Genomic DNA, 17,278 nt, shown 5'->3' on the forward strand with positions numbered 1-17,278 from the left:
GTGGGGGGGGGTCCCAGACCCTCTAGGGAGAAATTAATTGGGGTGGGTGGGTGGGTAGGTGGGAATCAGGACAGGAAACCTAGGAAGGGGTAGCTCACCTGGAGAGAGAACTGAGACTCCTCCTTCCTCATGGACTGGGCTTTCTCAAGCCCAGGCTGTATTTAAAGTAAAGGCAGCTAAGGCCCTCCTAGGAAGCCACACCAGCAGCTGTATGTGAAACCCAGCCAGCCGCATGTGCCCCAGGAAAGCAAGGATATATTGTACTATTGGACCATAATAGAAAACAATTGTCTTGCTTTTCTCCTTCAGAAAGCAGTTTGCAGACTGCATGTCCCCAAACTGGTCACCTCACACTTCCCTCACATGAATTCATTAAGAGTCATTGTCTCTCCTGGCCATTATTTGATTCTTTCTTGAAGTGAACCCAGCTCTCTCTGTGGTTAATAAGCACTGAGCCAGGCCTCCTACCTTCCTTCTCATCTTCAAAACACCTGGGGTTCTCTGAATGGCATCTTCCTCCTGGCCACAGAAAATAAGAGATGAAAAATGTTACCCTACTGCAGGGAAAAACATAAACATCTGGCTTCACTATTACAAGGTACCCCTCCATTGCATTCCCTGGATAACTGTCCTTAGGTGGCTCTTAGGGGTGGGAAATGATGCTATTGAAAAGAAGTGGGAGGGAAAGAGAGAATGAATATGTGAATCTGGGGGGCGGGGCACTCAACAGGTCACAAGGGAGCTAGAAAACCCACCTGGACACAGACATGGATAACACCTTAGCCGACTATCCTGAAATCTTTAGTTACTTTAGAAAAATCTAAATGAATCTTCAGGCCTTCAGGGATGGTTGAGGTTCGAAAATTAGTAAAAATTAAAATTAAATTAATTAAATAGTTTCTGAGGGTTTAATCTAGGTCTTCTTGTATGAACTAGGCCAGCACTATGCCACAGAGATGTAGTCAGTCTCCTTGGATTTGAAGTTATTACTTATATTTAAAAACTGAAATATAGAATCTTTGGTTTTTCACCACCTTCAGGAGTTTGTGATGCATTGTTCCTTTGGGTGAACTTCCTGCTGCCTGTCCAACATTATACAAAAGGAGTTGATGGTAGGCCTTTACATTAGTTGCCTTATGGGGATGGATGTGCACTGTGATAAGACTCTCCCACTGGTATCACAGACACCTGTAAGGCTATGTTCTGGGATGTACAGGGGGACTTAAGCTTGGTATTTGTTGGGCTCTGTGAAGAAGTCAGCCTGAGAGACATGAAGCACCAAGTTTACCAGGCAGGCTTCATCTCATCCCCATGGTGGCAAACCCCATTTAGAAACAGCAAATGCACCACCCAGGTAATTGTTAGAATTTGATGCAAAGAGGATGTAGAGAGGGCCAAGCTGAAGATGAAACACAGCTGCTTCATTGTATCTCCTTAAGGGTCCTGTGCTTCCTCAGAAACCCATTGCAAAACCTGGCCTCACTAAGCACTCCAGACCTGGGCAGGATCATCATGCCCTGATACCTTTCCCAGCTTCACCTCCTCCCCTTAAGACACGACTTCTTTGTGCAGCCATGGCCATCCCAGAACTCACTCTGTAGACCAGGCTGGCCTCCAATTCATAGAAAACCTCCTGCCGCTGCCTCCTGAATGCTGGGATTAAAGGCATGGACCACCACCAAACTTTCTAATGCTGTTACTATTTTGGACATGTTCCTGTCTGATCCAAAGACTTGAACTTCACAGAACCTTCATACTGGGGAAGTTCTGTCCTCCAAAGTTCCCTGAAGTATCAGTTCTGAGACTTCATATGGTTCTTCTCTGGGAGGGAGCAGTTCTCGGAATTTATAAGTAAACGCTCACCAGTTGTGCATCCTTGACTTTTGCAGGAACATCTGTTGTACCTACTGACTCTTGTGCTAAGTGGATGCTTACTGGCTTTCCTCAAGAGTCTTTTTCAGATCTCACCTCCATGAGAGCCTCTCTGGACATTCATGTTTCTCACACAAGGCACTCTTCCTTGGTGAGACTGGCCATGTAACAACTCAATGCATGGGAAAAGCAAACATTTCTTACTGAGAGAACCATGGTATTACAATTTGGCTGGCTGGTTGGGTGTGTGGGTTTTGTTTCTTCTTGAGACATAGTCTGTCCAATGTAGCCCAGGCTGGGCCTCCTTTTGGAATCACACAGTCACACTTAGCTGCACAATTGTCTTTTTTGTTCTTTTTTTTTTTAAGTCCAAAGGTATTTTAGTTCAGTTCGTTCAGTTCAGAACACACTGGAGTTCTTTGAGGGCATACGTGCTGCTTTTCTTCCCACAGAACTCTTAGCAGAGTTGGGAAGCAGAAGACAGAAATCCTGCTTAGGAGGCTCCTAGGCTCCAGAGACCAAGCAGGGTCCCAGTTCTCCCTTACTTCCTGCAGAGAGCCATAGGAAGCAAATGCAGCACAAATGGGTTGTTTTGTGAAAGAGTTGGCAGCCTGTGCCAAGTCTTCAACAGGTAAAAATCCAGTGCATTTGGAAATGGAGCTAGGTTAGTAGTGAGCTCTAACGGGAGCAAATCTGCAGGGTATGGAGATTTGTGGTTGGGACGAAAAATTCCTAAAATGGACTTTGGTAATGGGCACACAATGCTGCAAATATATCACAGCTGACAGAAACTGTACACACAACACAGATAGATTGCACAGTTCATGACTTTTGTCTCAACAAAGATGCCTGAAAAGCCAACATCTCTTTTCTTCCTCTGGGTTAGAAGATAGGAGGAGTGGAAACGAAGCTGGGGAAGAACAGGAGATTCTGAGCAGTAGCTCATCTTCCTAACTTTATGCTGATTATTTTTGAAACAAAGTTTTACAACATGGCCCAGAATGGTCCTGGAGTTATAATCCTCCTGTTTCAATGACCCCTGGTCCACTTATTCCAAATGCTTTCAAGAACACAGGAAGTTGAAAGTCTACCAGGATGTACAACCTGCCTACTCCTTGCCCCCCCCCCCCAGTCAACCTCTATTAATGTTTTGCCTATCCTAAATGCACCTTATCTTTGCAGAACTATTCAGCATTAAGATTTCAGGAGTCCTGATACATTCCCCACTGGATATAGCTGCATGTATTTCCCAGGAATGGATCTTCTTCAAGAGAGCCACGGTAGCAGTACCACACATCAGAACATTAATAGTATCAAGGCTATAATACTGTCTGATATTCATTCTTTATTTACAGTGCTTAAGTTTTACTGAAAACAAAATTTATTTTATAACAGCCTAGTTTTTTTTGTTTTTTTGTTTTTTTTTTTCAGATCTAGGACTTGTTCTAGGATTGTATACTGTGTTGGAGCTTTTACTGGTGCTGGGCATTGAATCATCTATTGCATCTACCACAGAGTTATATTTGGTGTCTGTATTTGTTTATGTTTTTAATTGGTTCTAGGTATTGGCCATAGGACCTTGTGATCCTAGGCTATATAGTAGGTTTATAGCACTGAGCTATATACCAGCCTTGAAAGCTTGGCTAATGTCTTTATTCTTTTGAAATGCATTACATTATTTCTCTGCCAACCGCTTTTCTTCTACTCTCCCCCTTGTCATGGACTTTGGAGAATCCAGGGCATTGGTAGGCCACCCTATACTTTGGCCTTGCCAGATTGCTTTTCTTGTATTTTTCTTGCTATCCTACCTCTGTACAGCTACAAGCTAAGTGTCAGTCCCAGAGCATTAATAGAAGCACACTTCACATATGGCTTAAGGACACCTCAGGTGGGGCACCAGAGTGTGTCTCGAAAGGAGGCAAATCACTTCTATCTATGGCTGGCTGCCAGGTCAGCTCATGTGAGTTAGTGATCGCTGAGTCATTCATTTACGTGAATGACTCCATGGTGTTGGTTCAGTGTTCTTTGCTTCTGTGTAGATGCTCTATAACCACCAACTGCTTCCACACCGATTTTCAGCATCTCTCAGGGTGTCTGCTTTTCTGCTTCCATTCCTGTTTCTTTACCATTCCCTACCCTCCACTCCTCACATCTGTCTTTTTCCCTACCTCTCAAAAAAAAAAATCACAATGTAGCCCAGGCTGGCTTTGAACTACTGCTCAGCCCCCTTTAAGCTGTGATCTCAGGCCTGTGTCACCATGCTAAGCTTCTCTCTCTGTCTCTCTGTCTCTGTCTCTCTGACTCGCTGTCTGCCTCTCTCTCTCTCTCTCTCTCTCTCTCTCTCTCTCTCTCTCTCTCTCTCTCTCTCTCTCTTTCTCTCTCTCTCTCTCATGTGAGACAGGGTTTCTGTGTGTAACAGCCCTGGCTATCCTGGAATTCAGTTTCTAGCCCAGACTGTCCTCAAGCTTTCAGAATTCCACCTGCCCGCTGTCTACAGAGTGCTGGAGTTAAAGTTGTACACCGTCATGCCTGGCCTGCTCCTGTTCCTTTTTGTTTTGTATTCTGCTGTAGTTTTCTTTTTCTTCAGTCCATTCTTTTGACAGCAGTGAGGGACACTGTCTCAACTGCCAGCGTTCAGGACTAAATAAAGTCCTGTTCCATGACACATTTTATTGTTTTCTAGTAAAAAAAAAAGGTGCATGGAATAGAAGATGAGAACTTTAAAATGGGCAGTCATATCATTTTCAGTGCCTCTGGCTTATAGGATTATTGCAACCAAAAACCAGGAGCATGCCTATCTACCTTTGAGCTACACCCTCCAGTCTTGGAAGTATTGCATATTAATATTTGCATGTTAAAGACCAGTCTTACTCTTTGGTTTCTGGTCAGAAGTTTCTGTCTGAATGGCATAGTTCTCTAACAGGGCAGGAGTGGGGCTGAGTCCCAAAGTTAGGTGTTCTAGGCTCAGGGTAGTCTAGAGGTTGGGCGTTGTTTCTTATAACAACGTAGTTGCCCACAGGTTCACTGTTCACCTTCCTCACTTCATGAATCACAGACAACATCCTCCGCTCTCCTCTGTCATTCGTTCTTCTTGTGGCAGTGGAGTGAGGGAAGGTGGGCATGGGTGGAGCCTGGGGAGTATCCTACCAAGAGAGACTCTACCAAAGGAAGGCATATTGCTTGACATTTAAAATCAGAGAGAAAGAAGCAGCTTATGTTTCCTTGGAAGGCATTTGGCCACCCTTATATCATTGGAAGTAAAATACAGAAAGGCACAGAGATCAAGTGCAACTGGTATTTCCTGTAATAATCAGGTAGTTGCTGTCCCTGATCCTTTTATGTGTTAGGGGTGAGAGGGTGAAGGTAGGAAATTAAACTTCCTTGTACTTCATCCAGAGAGCTTCCCATAGGTGATGGGCAATCCATTGACTGAATTACAAGTTAGTTTTTGAGCCCCCTAGGGTTTTCTTGGTGAAGTTATATTTATCTGACCCTAGTGAGTTTAGCTCTTTGAGTGATTTTTTTTGGGGGGGGGATGTGTGTGTGTGTGTGTGTGTGTGTGTGTGTGTGTGAATATCATGGCTGATATCACAATAAAGGAAATGATAAGGCCAGAGCAATTACAGCATCAGAGGAAGAAAAAAATTACATTTAGGACCAATCACAAAATTGTCATCTAGATCATGGTTGTCAAGTTGTAGCTGGTGCTGATGCTGCTGTTGGGGGAAAAAAAAAACCCTCATCATAAATCTCAGTGATTCTTTGACAGTTTTCAATTTCAATGGGAAACCATGGAGGTGAATTTGATAAAGGGCTTGGTGAGGAGGGAAAGGTTTCTCCTGCCACTCCCGTCTCTTGTCAATTTTAGAGATCATCAGAGAATTTGTAAATCTTGTTGAGTTTAAGACTTTAAATTGTTTGGGCTGTTTTTTTCTTTATTTCAGGACTGGGTATTGATACAGCAACCATGTGCATGATCTGCCACTGAGCCATACTACTGGCATCATATAAGAAGTGTTTGTATGGTAAGGACTACGCAGAAGAAGAACCAGTTCATTTGGCCTGTTGTAGAGGAACTACAGTGTCTTTGGTCTTGTTTCTTGAAAAAAATTACCCAGTCATTAGCTTCAGAAATTATTTTTACTTAGGCTCTGTGTTTACTTGGTGTATGAGTTTGCTAGAACTGAGTAATATGTACCATAAATTGAGTGGCTTAAACAATCATTTATAGTCCCAAACCCACATGCTAGCAGAGAAGAGTCTGTATCAGGATTCCGTTTTTAGCTTAGAGATGACTGTGTTCTTCCCATGGCTCTTCCACTTGTGTATATCTGCAATGTCTCTGTCCCCAGACCCTGTGGATGGAGATCGCTCAGTGTTGGTGATTAAATCCAGTGCCTTGTGCATGCTAGCCAGGAGCTTTAGCATTATAGGTCAGCTTCAACCTAGCCCTTCTGCTTTTAAGAGTGAAGATATCCATCATACTCAATTTGGTAACATCCCAGTGACCACCTGTCTACTTGTTAAGCTCTGTAAATATCTCCAAATAAGGTTGCATCCTAAAGATCAGTGTTTTGGATGCGATGAGAATGTTAAAGATCATGGAGGGCTTAAAGACCCAATGCCATATTTAGTCCAGTGTCAGTGCTGGCCTCTGAGTGTACATGCTTTGGGTTTGGCTGTGCAGTATTTCATATGCATTTAGAAAGCTGCAACTTTTAAGTGAATAAAATGGTTTGAATAGTAATTGTGGTGGTTTGAATGTGCTTGGCCCAGGAAGTGGCACTATTAGAAAGTATAGCCTTGTTGGAGTAGGTGGGGCTTTGTCTGAGGGAGTATGTCACTGTGAGGGTAGACTTGGAGACCCTCTTTCTAGCTTCCTGGAAGACAGTCTTCTTCCTGGCTGCCTTCAGATCAAGATGTAGAACTCTTGGCTCCTTCTCCAACATCATGTCTGCCTGGACACTGCTGTGCTTCCTGCCATGATGATAATGGACTGAACCTTTGAACTTTTAAGTCAGCCCCAATTAAATGTTGCCCTTTGTAAGAGTTGCCTTGGTCATGGTGTCTCTCCTCAGCAATGGAAACCCTAACTACGACAGTAATATTGCTATTGTTTGGATCAGTGATTTTCAACCTTCCTAATGCTGTGATGCTTTAATATCTTATGTTGTGGTGACCCCCCAACCACAAAATTATCATGATCTGCAGATTGAGAACCCCTGATTTGAATTTTCTTTCTTTTTTTTTTTTTAGAGTGTGCCTTTTTGAGACAGCATCGCATTATGTAGTCTAGGGTAGTCTTGAATTCACCATCTTCTTATCTCAGCTTCCCAAGTGCTGGGATTACAGATGTGCATCACCATGCTTGACCTGCTTTGGATCTTCATTGTCCGTACATGTTCAGGTGTGATTCCTGTAGTGGCACCATTGAGAATTGTATCTTTTAGGTAATGGGGCTTGCACTATGGGACTCAGTATGGTGGCTCCTCAAAACAAAACAAAACAAAACAAAACAAAACAAAACAAACAACTAATACTAATAGCAACTACACTTCTGGAATGTACCCTAAGTATTTGACATCAGTATACCACAGAGACACTTACAAAATAAGCTTATAGCTTACTAGTCATAGTAGCAGAACTATGGATTGTAGCCTAGATTTCCAACAAGAACTGGATGGATAAAGACCATGTGGTGTATATACAGAACAGGCTTTCATTCATTTGTAGAGATGAGTGAAGTTTTGACATATGAAAAAAATGGATGGAACTAGAAATCATGTTATCAAATAGGCCAAGTTCAGAAAGAAAAAAAAATCACATATTTTTTTCTTATATGTGAAGACATATGATGCTGACTTCTGTTCCCCACCCCCTGAAAGTTAAACATGGGACTTCAAGAGGGGAAGAAAACATTTGAAGGGAGATGTGAGGGATAACAGTGGGTGGATATGGAATATGTGTCTTATGAAAGCAGGGGGATTGCTTGGGAGGGAGAAGGGGACCGAGGAGATGGGGAGAGGTGGGGTGGTGAGAAAAGAGCAGCAGAAGAACAAAGTGTAATAATATATATGAAAACATTACAACAAAACTCATTCTATGTGCTGAGCAAAATAACAAGAACAAGAAGATCGAATGAGATAGAAAAAAAGAGGCAGGGCCTATGGAGAGGTCTTCAGGTCATTGGAGTGTGCCCTCGAAGGGGATTGTGGGAACACAGCTCCTTCCTCTTCTTCCATCTTGCTTCCATTTACTTCACAGCCATGAGGTGAGCAGTTGACCTCTGTTTCCAGCACGGCCACCCAGCATCCTGCCCAGAAATGGGTCCATCTGTGTGACCACAGTTGGAGACTTCTAAAACTTTCTCTCTGTAAGATCATTTTTCGTGGGTATCAGTTAAACTGACAAGACAGCAGAGTTGGACAAATTCCATTAGAAAAATGGGCATGTGTGTAGCAACAGCTTGGAGAAAAGAGAAAAGTAGCTGGTCCTATGCTCCCTCTAAGAAAACTGCTGTGAACCTGGTCTCTTAGAGCTCTGCCCGCACTGTGTTCACCGTCTCTTCTCTTTGGCACCCCTTCCTTTGATATCTCACCACAGAACTACATGTCTCTGATAGATATATAATTTTCACTGAATTAATGGAAGATTTTTGGCTCACTAATAACTTCCATTTGAGCATTGAGATGTAATTACAATGCTTCTGTCTTCGTCTTCATAGGCTCGTGGCTTTCAGGAGCTCATAGCATTCCAAGCAAGGGCTCATTACAGTAATCCTCTTAACATCACTTGGACCCGAGTTACAAGTGTCATTATTCTCATCTTGTGGGAGGAAAACCTGAGGGACAGAAGAGGAAGGACTATTGTCTAATGCCACAAAGAGAGACAGAAGGGGCCTCACTGTCCCTTTATGGTGCCGTTTATTCTGGAGAGTTCTATATTTATCTAGACCATCCCCCAAGGCAGCCCTTCTTTTCTATTTTGGCATCTCCAGTCACTGTTTGTGTATGCTGGCTGGTGTCTGGCCCAGGCACAGTTCTGGCTGAATTGAGAAGAAAAAAACGACAGAACTCCCATTATAATGCAGTGTTTATTATTGGATCAATATGATCGATGGCCACCTGTCAGATCTGTAACATTATCTGGGAACCAGCAGATGGAGCTGTTACAGATAGCATTCAGAAGTTTGTTTATTCTCCAGAGCACGGCTTTCCATCCTGGGGGAAATACCACTTCATTGTCTGAGCCTCAGCGTTGTTTGCAGCCAGATGTTGAACACACCTCTTCTCTTGGCCCAAGTCTGTGGAATCAAGAGGTCATTTAGGTGCAGGACCATGGTTTTCACATGGAAGCAGTCTTGTGACAGTCACTGACTTCCTGCAGGCCCTTGTGGCCAAGAACAGATGAGTCCTATGTACAACAAGAGCATGACATACACCAGTATCTAGAATTCTTCTACTTAGACTCCCAGAAGTGGTTACATATGGTGTGCTGGAGGGAACAAGAAAGCTGCTGGTTTTTGTGAATGCAGCATCTATCACTACTGATAGACTCATGTTCTGGTCCTTAATTGAACAGGAGAGTTTGTTTTACTTGTACTAAGAAGAATGGTGCTACATGACTCTATCTTGAACTTTTGAAGATGCCCGTCATACTTAAATATATTTACCTTCCCTTTTTCTTGGTGGGTGTTTTTTTGTTTGTTTGTTTGTTTTTGTGGTGGTGGGTAGGGTAGGATAACTAATAATTTTTGAGTGTTGATTTTAAATAAGTTTAAGCAGGAAGAGAATAGGACTCACTTGCTCCTTCCGGTGAGGTTAGAAGGAAAGGAAACTTGTTTGGGGGTTGCTTGACTCATTCTTTTCTTCTAGATTCTGAGTGCTAGGATTACAGGCATGAGCTACTGTGCCTGGTTTGTGCAGTGCTGAGAATTGAACCCATGGCCTTGTGTATGCTAGGAATGTGTGCTCCCAAGGGAACAATATTCCCAGTCCCTTTCTTTTCTTTCCTCATCTCTGTTTTTCTTTCTTTTGCAGATGGGCTTCAAGAGAAGTTGGCCTTGAACTTCTGATCTTCCTGCCTCTGCCTTCTAAGTCTTAGGCTTGATTACAGGCATCTGTGCCTCATTTGACTAGTCTTTTAAAATCTAGTTATTGTCAGTAACTGGGTTTCCCAGTTACTCAGGAGAGTGAAGAGAGAGGACTCCAAGTTATGGCTAGCCTGGGCAACGTAAGGCAATCCCATCTCAAAAACAAAACATTGATAAGTAAAAATTAAATATCATCCTTGTATCTTTCTGAAGCTTATGAGTATAAACTGGTTTTAAATGTTCAGCATCTTGAATTTTTTTTGTCAATCATGACCACAAATAAGGGGCTAAAATCATGGTTTAGTAGTTATGAGAGCTTGCTACTTTTCCAGAGGACCCAAGTTCAGTTCCTAGCACCCACACTGGGGAGCCCATAAATGCTGTATCATTAGCGAGTGAGTGTTCATGGTTACCCATGCTCACAGCATATGATTACATAGACGCACAGTGGAATTTTGGATTGAATGTTTACTTTATTTCATTTTGGTAATATCTTTTGTAATATCTATTTGTATTACTTAGCATGTGCATGTGTTCACGTATGCACACATATTACGGTGTATGTGTGGAACTCATTCTTTCCTTATGTGGGTTCTGACAGTTGAACTTAAACTGCCAGGCTGGACAGCCCCTAGCTGGTGTTTTCAAGGGTAAAATTATGAATTGCCAGGCTCTCGCCCAAGCTAGTATCTCACCGGCAAGAATTCACTCGGACAACCGGATCCTTCTAGGGCAAAGCTTTTATTGCTTACTTCTCAGGAAGACCCAGAACCCAGAAAATGGCGCTGCTTATATAGCCCGCAGCGTGACGTTTCAGCACCTGATTAGTTGCTCGCCCATCACCCCATTACTATGCCCCAAGATGGGCAGTGACTGGGCGTGAATTCACTCTTGCACTTGCGCATAAGGCTTGTTTACTAGTTAGGCGCAGTGGAAGCCAGTGCCATCTTATAATGGCGATTGCTCACGGCACGGCTCTCCACACCAGGCCCTTGAGACAGATGAAATAAAGGTGCTTGCCACTGAGCCTGACCATCTGAATTCAATCCCCAGAACCCACACCGTAGCAGGAGAGAACTGAGTTCCAAAAGTTGTCCTCTGACCCCCCACATGTGTACCATGGTGCATGTACCCAAACACACGCATGTAAAAATAAGTAATTGTAATAAACACTAATAAAATTACACCTATAATTATCTATCTATCTATCTATCTATCTATCTATCTATCTATCTATCTATTGATCTATCTATCTATCCTACTCTAAGTGCTAAAGAAAAGAAATGCAGTTTGGTGGTGCCAATGATTGAAATTGAATTTAGAATTATTGTATCTGTCCAGTTATTTACTAAAAAAAAAACCAAAAAACCCAAAAACCCTAGAATATTTTAGAGAAGTAGTATAGGATCTGAGTGATGGTGCACTTCCGTAATCCTAGGAGGTGGGAGGCTGTTAGCACAAGTTCAAGGCCAACGTGAGCTGCAAGTGAGTCCCTGCCTGTAAGACTATGAAGGAAGAGGGCAGAAAAAGAGGAGTGGGCACAGAAGGTAAGGAAGAAGGAGAAAGAAGAGGAACAGGAGGAGGGGAAGGAGGGGGTTTGCTTCATCTTGCAGTTTCTGCAGTAATTGTGGGCTCCATGGACAGGAAGAACATGGCGGCTGCAGTGTCCTGACATCAGGGAGAGGCCTGGGTTTTCCCCAAAGGGTAGAAGGAGTGCAGCTTTATGGCTGGCCCTTTGCTGTCCTCCTAGAGATGGTGCGCTGGGACTGGATGGGCTTCTGGTTAGTTTAGTTACAGCTAGTTAGCGTCCTGCTGGAGCTGACCTAGGATAACCCTTCCCACATAGTCTGTGAAGGAAATAAAATTGTTTATCTATTATTTTCCTCCCCCCAACAGATGGAAACAATGTGTGCTGAAGAAAGATAACTTTCTTCTTCATACAAAATCCCACATGAGTAACACTGGACCTATAATTAAACATACAATGTATATATGTTCATATACATTGAATATATAGTATATTATCTATATATGAGAGAATTATCATACTGTACACATGCTGTATGATACCTTACCTTCCATCTCTCTCCTTGCTTTTTTCTTAACTTCTCTCCTTCCTCTCTCCCTCTTCCTCCTTCCTCTCTTGGCATTGACTCTAAGCCCTTGCTTACATACCACTCAACTGTCCTGAGTCCTCCAATGCTTTCTTTCATTTATCACTACATCGTGAAGATCTTTGTGTGACTTATACCTTCATCTTGTTCCTCTCCTCTTTCTCCCATCCCTCCCCTCAATGCATCATAACATTTCTTTTTTTAATTTTTAATTGTAATTAATTGATTTTTTTTAGATGAGGTTTCTCTATGTAGCCCTGATTATCCTGGAAATTTCTATGCAGTTTGGGCTGGCCTTGAACTGGTAGAGATCCACCTGTCTTTGCTTCCCAAGTGCTGGAATTAAAGGTGTGTGCCACCATCCCTGGCTTTTAAATTTTCTTAATTCTTGATAACGAAGGTTAAGTTGTTCCCCAAATTCCATCCCAATAAATACTGTTCCAGAAAACTACCTGGAAAGTCCCATATTTCCGAACCCTTAGGAGAGTTCTTATTTATAAGTTTCTCAGAAGAGCTGTGGGGTTAAAAGCCTTTGCTTAGCACTTTCACACATATCAATCATATAGAGCCTTTGGGTTTGTCGACTGGCTGGTCCTTACAGAGTTCCAAAGTTTCTTCACAGCCTTTGAAAGAACTCTGTCCTACAGCCGTCAGTCCCTGGCCTTGTTGCCTGAACCAGGGCTTGGAACGACAGACATCTGCAGAAGAGGAAGGCTGACCACTCTCTGCTTTCTGTTCATCTCGGCACTGTCCCACAAACTCTGGTTCCATTACAGTTTTACAAGGGGAGCTTTTATCAGCATTAGAAAGCCATTTCTCTGAATTTTTCTCAAAAGAACAGGAGTGTGTGTGTGTGTGTGTGTGTGTGTGTGTGTGTGTGTGTAGTGGACACAGACCCCTCAGGGTTAAGCTCAGGTGGGGAATCCTTTGACCATGGCATATAAGAGGGAATTTACATTTAGATGAGGCAAGAGCAGGTCTGTGTGCTGTAAGACCTGAGGAGGCCTTGTGATATAAGACACAGCCATGAACTTGAAGGAGATGATTTTTTTTTTCGAAAGCAGGGGATCTGTAAGTGATACTGAGGAACTAAGCAGATGGGACACAAATGCACAGAAGAGAAATCCCAAGAGACAGTGGGAGTGACCATGCCTGGAGCTGAGTGATAGACAGCATGTGACCTGAGATCCATTTCACATGACTTCATGGCTCTGAGTTCATGGGTCCTCTGATCAAAAGCTGTTCTCTCTTCATGTCACTGATGACCAGCCTCACACTTTCCAGAAGTGTGCTGTGTGTCTGTGTATCCCCGCCAAGGTGTTTTCTCAGAAAGATGATGCACTGTGGAGGACTTAACTTACCTGTGAGGCATGTGCCCCATCATTAAGCTAACTCACAACCCCTTTTAAAGTGTAACTTTAATGCATCATTTGTGAATTTGGATCCTCACACTGTGGTAGCTCCCAAACACACAAAAGAAACTTCTTATGGTCAAGTGGATGCTGGATGGCAGTTTTCCCTATCAGGGACCAAGTTTTTAAAATTTCATGGGTGTAGATACAGCATCTCACCCGCCATGCCCCAAACCAGGCAATGGTGGCTCTTCTGCATGTTAGGTCTCATGAGAACACTATTTTTGATGGAAGCCATACATATTCACCAGAGGGTAGAATTCAAAATGCAAGCAGTCAAAGGAAATTACACCCTGCAGGAGGCTGCCTTAGACTGGTCTAGTCGCTGAGACCAAGATGTTTATGGTCACAGGCTTATGTCTTTTGTCCTCATTTCCATGTCAGGGCTGAAGAATCCCTTTCTTTAATGGCTTCACAGTCACTGACACACCCATCTTGACCATTATCAGCTGAGGAATGTGTTCTGTGGGTCTCAAGTTCTCCCACTGTGGTCATCTGCCCGTCCAGACAGGCCTCAGGTGAAAAACCTGCTCAAGACCTTTGAAGATCTGCTAGTTACAAAATCGTTTCTCAAACTGGCTGGAAGTTCTCTAGCTTGATCAAAGCTTGGCTTTTTGCAAGGAGGGGTCATGTACCAAGGCCGTGTGTTCTAGGGGTGAACGGCATCTTTGAATTCTCTGGCTCTTTTATCCATGTGCAGACTAAGCCATTGTCAGCCCTGAACTCAGAGATTTTAGCTGAAACTGGTGCTTGTTGCTTGTTTCAGGCATGGACACATAGATGTGTTGTAAAATGGGACATGGTACTCAGCAGTACCAGGCAGGAGGGTTGGGGACATAGATCAGTTGGCAAGACCTGAATTCAGATCTCCAGCACCCATGTAAGCTGGTCATGATGGTATGTGCCCATGTAAGCTGGTCATGATGGTGCCCATAATTCCATGGCTAGAACAAAGCTTGTAGGTTAGCCAGCCTGGCCAAACAGTTAAGCTCTGGGTTCAGTGACAACTGACTCAATACACCTGATGTCAACTTCTGATACACACACACACACACACACACACACACACACACACACACACACACACACACACACGAGAGAGAGAGAGAGAGAGAGACAGAGAGAGACAGAGAGAGACAGAGAGAGACAGAGAGAGAGACACACAGAGAGAGACAGAGAGAGACAGGGAGAGAGAGAGAGACAGAGAGAGACAGAGAGACAGAGAGAGAGACAGAGAGACAGAGACAGAGAGAGGCAGAGACAGAGAGAGACAGACAGAGAGACAGACAGACAGAGAGAGAGACAGACAGAGAGGGGGGGGGGCAGGAAACCTCATTGTTCTCAAACTTCTAGAGGGCACTGCTCAGGACACCAAATGTGAGCTGGGACACTGACCTCTTGCATCGAGCAGAGCAGAGCCCAGAGCATACACATCTAGCGGCACAGATGGTGCCCGGACTGCTGTTGCCTTACAATCTAGATGGCATACACCATTGTCAGGGATGGCCTGTGGACTACTACAGTTCCTCAGGGGACTGCACCCCTAAGAAAGTACTTCACCATCTTGATGGAGTTGAGAGTAGTCCCATCTTTTTCCAGAAGAAGCAGTTCCCACAATGACCTTCAGTGCATGAGTTCCCAGGCAGGCAGCAGCAGCAGCAGCAGCAGCAGCAACAGCAATGTCTGGGCTTCCTGTGAGGAGCTCCCAGAAGGCCCCCACTGCTTACCTGAATTTTCACTTCCTGTTGTTTTCAGCAGCCATGAAGAACATCCCTTCTTTTTAAAGTTGGCATTTCTAAAATATGACTACAATGTGGAATTATTTGGATGAAATACAGCTGATTGACAGACACATAAGCCTGTGCGCGAGAACTTGGGAGGCAAACAAACGAGAGGCTGCTGGTGGTTGTATTAATTCTTAACATGCAAAGACAGCCACATGTTGGAAGCTAATACTCTAGCAATGCTGAAATCTGTTATTATTTCAGAGTATTAGCTTTTGGATGTAGAATAACTTAACCGCAATGACACACTGAGAAATCAGTCTGACACGAGAGCCAGTATGCATTTTTTTTAAGATGAACTGGCTGATGGTAGTTTTTGCAATGTTTTAACAGAAGGAATAAGCAAATTTTGGAAGTAAATGAATCAGAAACTAATATGCAAGTAATACATTTGTAGTACGCGAATGATGGTGCTTTAGCCTGCAGTTATTGCCGTATTGTTCTAGAAATGCATATTACGCTCTCTGGCTCTATTTCGCCTGATTCCACGAGTCCCAAAGCTCTGTGCATTTTATGGGTTTGAGGACTTGTCACTCATCAGCAAGCAACTCAAATATTCTTTTCCGAAAAGACATTCAATTTAGTATTATTAGACAAGGTAGTGTGAAATTTTTTTTCTCGCTATGAAAAGATGGAGAGAAAGAAAGATTGCTTTGCCATTTTAATGACAGAAAGAGAAAATGTCTTCCTCTGAGGTCCCCTACTCTTCTTCTCTTTCCAAGTGCTTGGACTGAGCCTAGAGCCTAAAACCTGACTCTCAGCTGATGGGCTGTGCTCTGGGGTTCCCTGTTCTTTCTCAAAGCATAAGGAACATGATATTTTTGGCTTATTGGGAGACAATTACATGTTGAAACTAACTAAAACACTCTGGTGAAGACACCTCTATAATACTAGCCCAGAGAGATCGAAACCAGGGACAACTTGATCTGTGCAGCTTTGGCATTTTAAATGCACAGGTATATTTATTTATAATATAAATAAAATAAATGGGGGTTATTCCATAGCATTGCACTGTAAGGCACTTTTCTGTTTGACTAGGTCTTTAAGATGCTTTTCTGTATAAGCAAGTACAGGTCTGCATTACAAGTGGTGCTCTGTAACTTTCTTCCCCAGTCCCCTGAGTGTCAGGTGTTTAGTTGGTCTTGAATTTTATGATTGACATTACAGACATTACTCATTATTTTGTGTATATATCAGTGTGTGGCTTTTAATTATATTCTTGAGACAAGTGACTGAAAATTCCGTTGCTGTTTTCAATTTTTTAAAACACATTTTAAGCAACTGATTTAAGTTTTAGGGTATAGGTCACTCTGATGGTCTATACTGTGGCTATCTACAGCAGGACCACATTCCTCTTGGCCTCCTGGTGGTAGTAGCATAATCATACAGTGGCTGCCATGTTGTAGCTTCCCAGCACACACAGGTGTATGACTATCCCTTGACTGTGGGGAGGATTGTGAACTCCCGTGATTCACTTCCCAGTTGTTTAACCTTGAGGTCATCATTAGCAGATTATCTGAGCAGGCTTGAACTATTCGTACCATCCCAGTGAAGGAGAATGAAACATTTGGAAATAACTCTGGAGTTGGTCTGGATCTGTCAGTGCAACCCTGTGGGAACCATGTAGCCGGCAACCAAGAGCTTCCAGTGGGAGTGGAGGCCTCCATGGAAGACCCTGGTCGGACGTTTCAGTCTGATAACCACAAGGAATACATATTGCCAACTGCTAGTGAGCCCAGAAGACCATGAGCTCTTGGGGAATGCCATCCTGTGTTGACCCTAAGCAGAGGGTTCCACACACTTGCACCAGGGTTAACTGTCTGGTTCATTCACTCACTGGTGACTGACCAGTCAGCAGTAGAAAACTGACAGGCATGGTGAGCAGAGACAGCACACTCTGGGCTTGCTTCTTTCTTGTTCCCAGGCAATGGATCCTGGTACCCTGTGTGCCAGAAATGGGCAGGGTAGCCTGTGGTGTGAGTCCTGGTCTTTAGGTTCTGCACT

General features: G+C 43.4%; 1 long non-coding RNA gene across 1 annotated transcript in view; it reads left to right on the top strand.

The window, feature by feature from the left end:
- Positions 1 to 17,278, top strand: part of Nkx2-2os (NK2 homeobox 2, opposite strand) — a 147,599-nt gene that overhangs the window by 12,157 nt on the left and 118,164 nt on the right. The window lies entirely within an intron of this gene.

This window comes from Mus musculus, chromosome 2, assembly GCF_000001635.26.
Source record: "Mus musculus strain C57BL/6J chromosome 2, GRCm38.p6 C57BL/6J".
Lineage (NCBI taxonomy): Eukaryota > Metazoa > Chordata > Mammalia > Rodentia > Muridae > Mus > Mus musculus.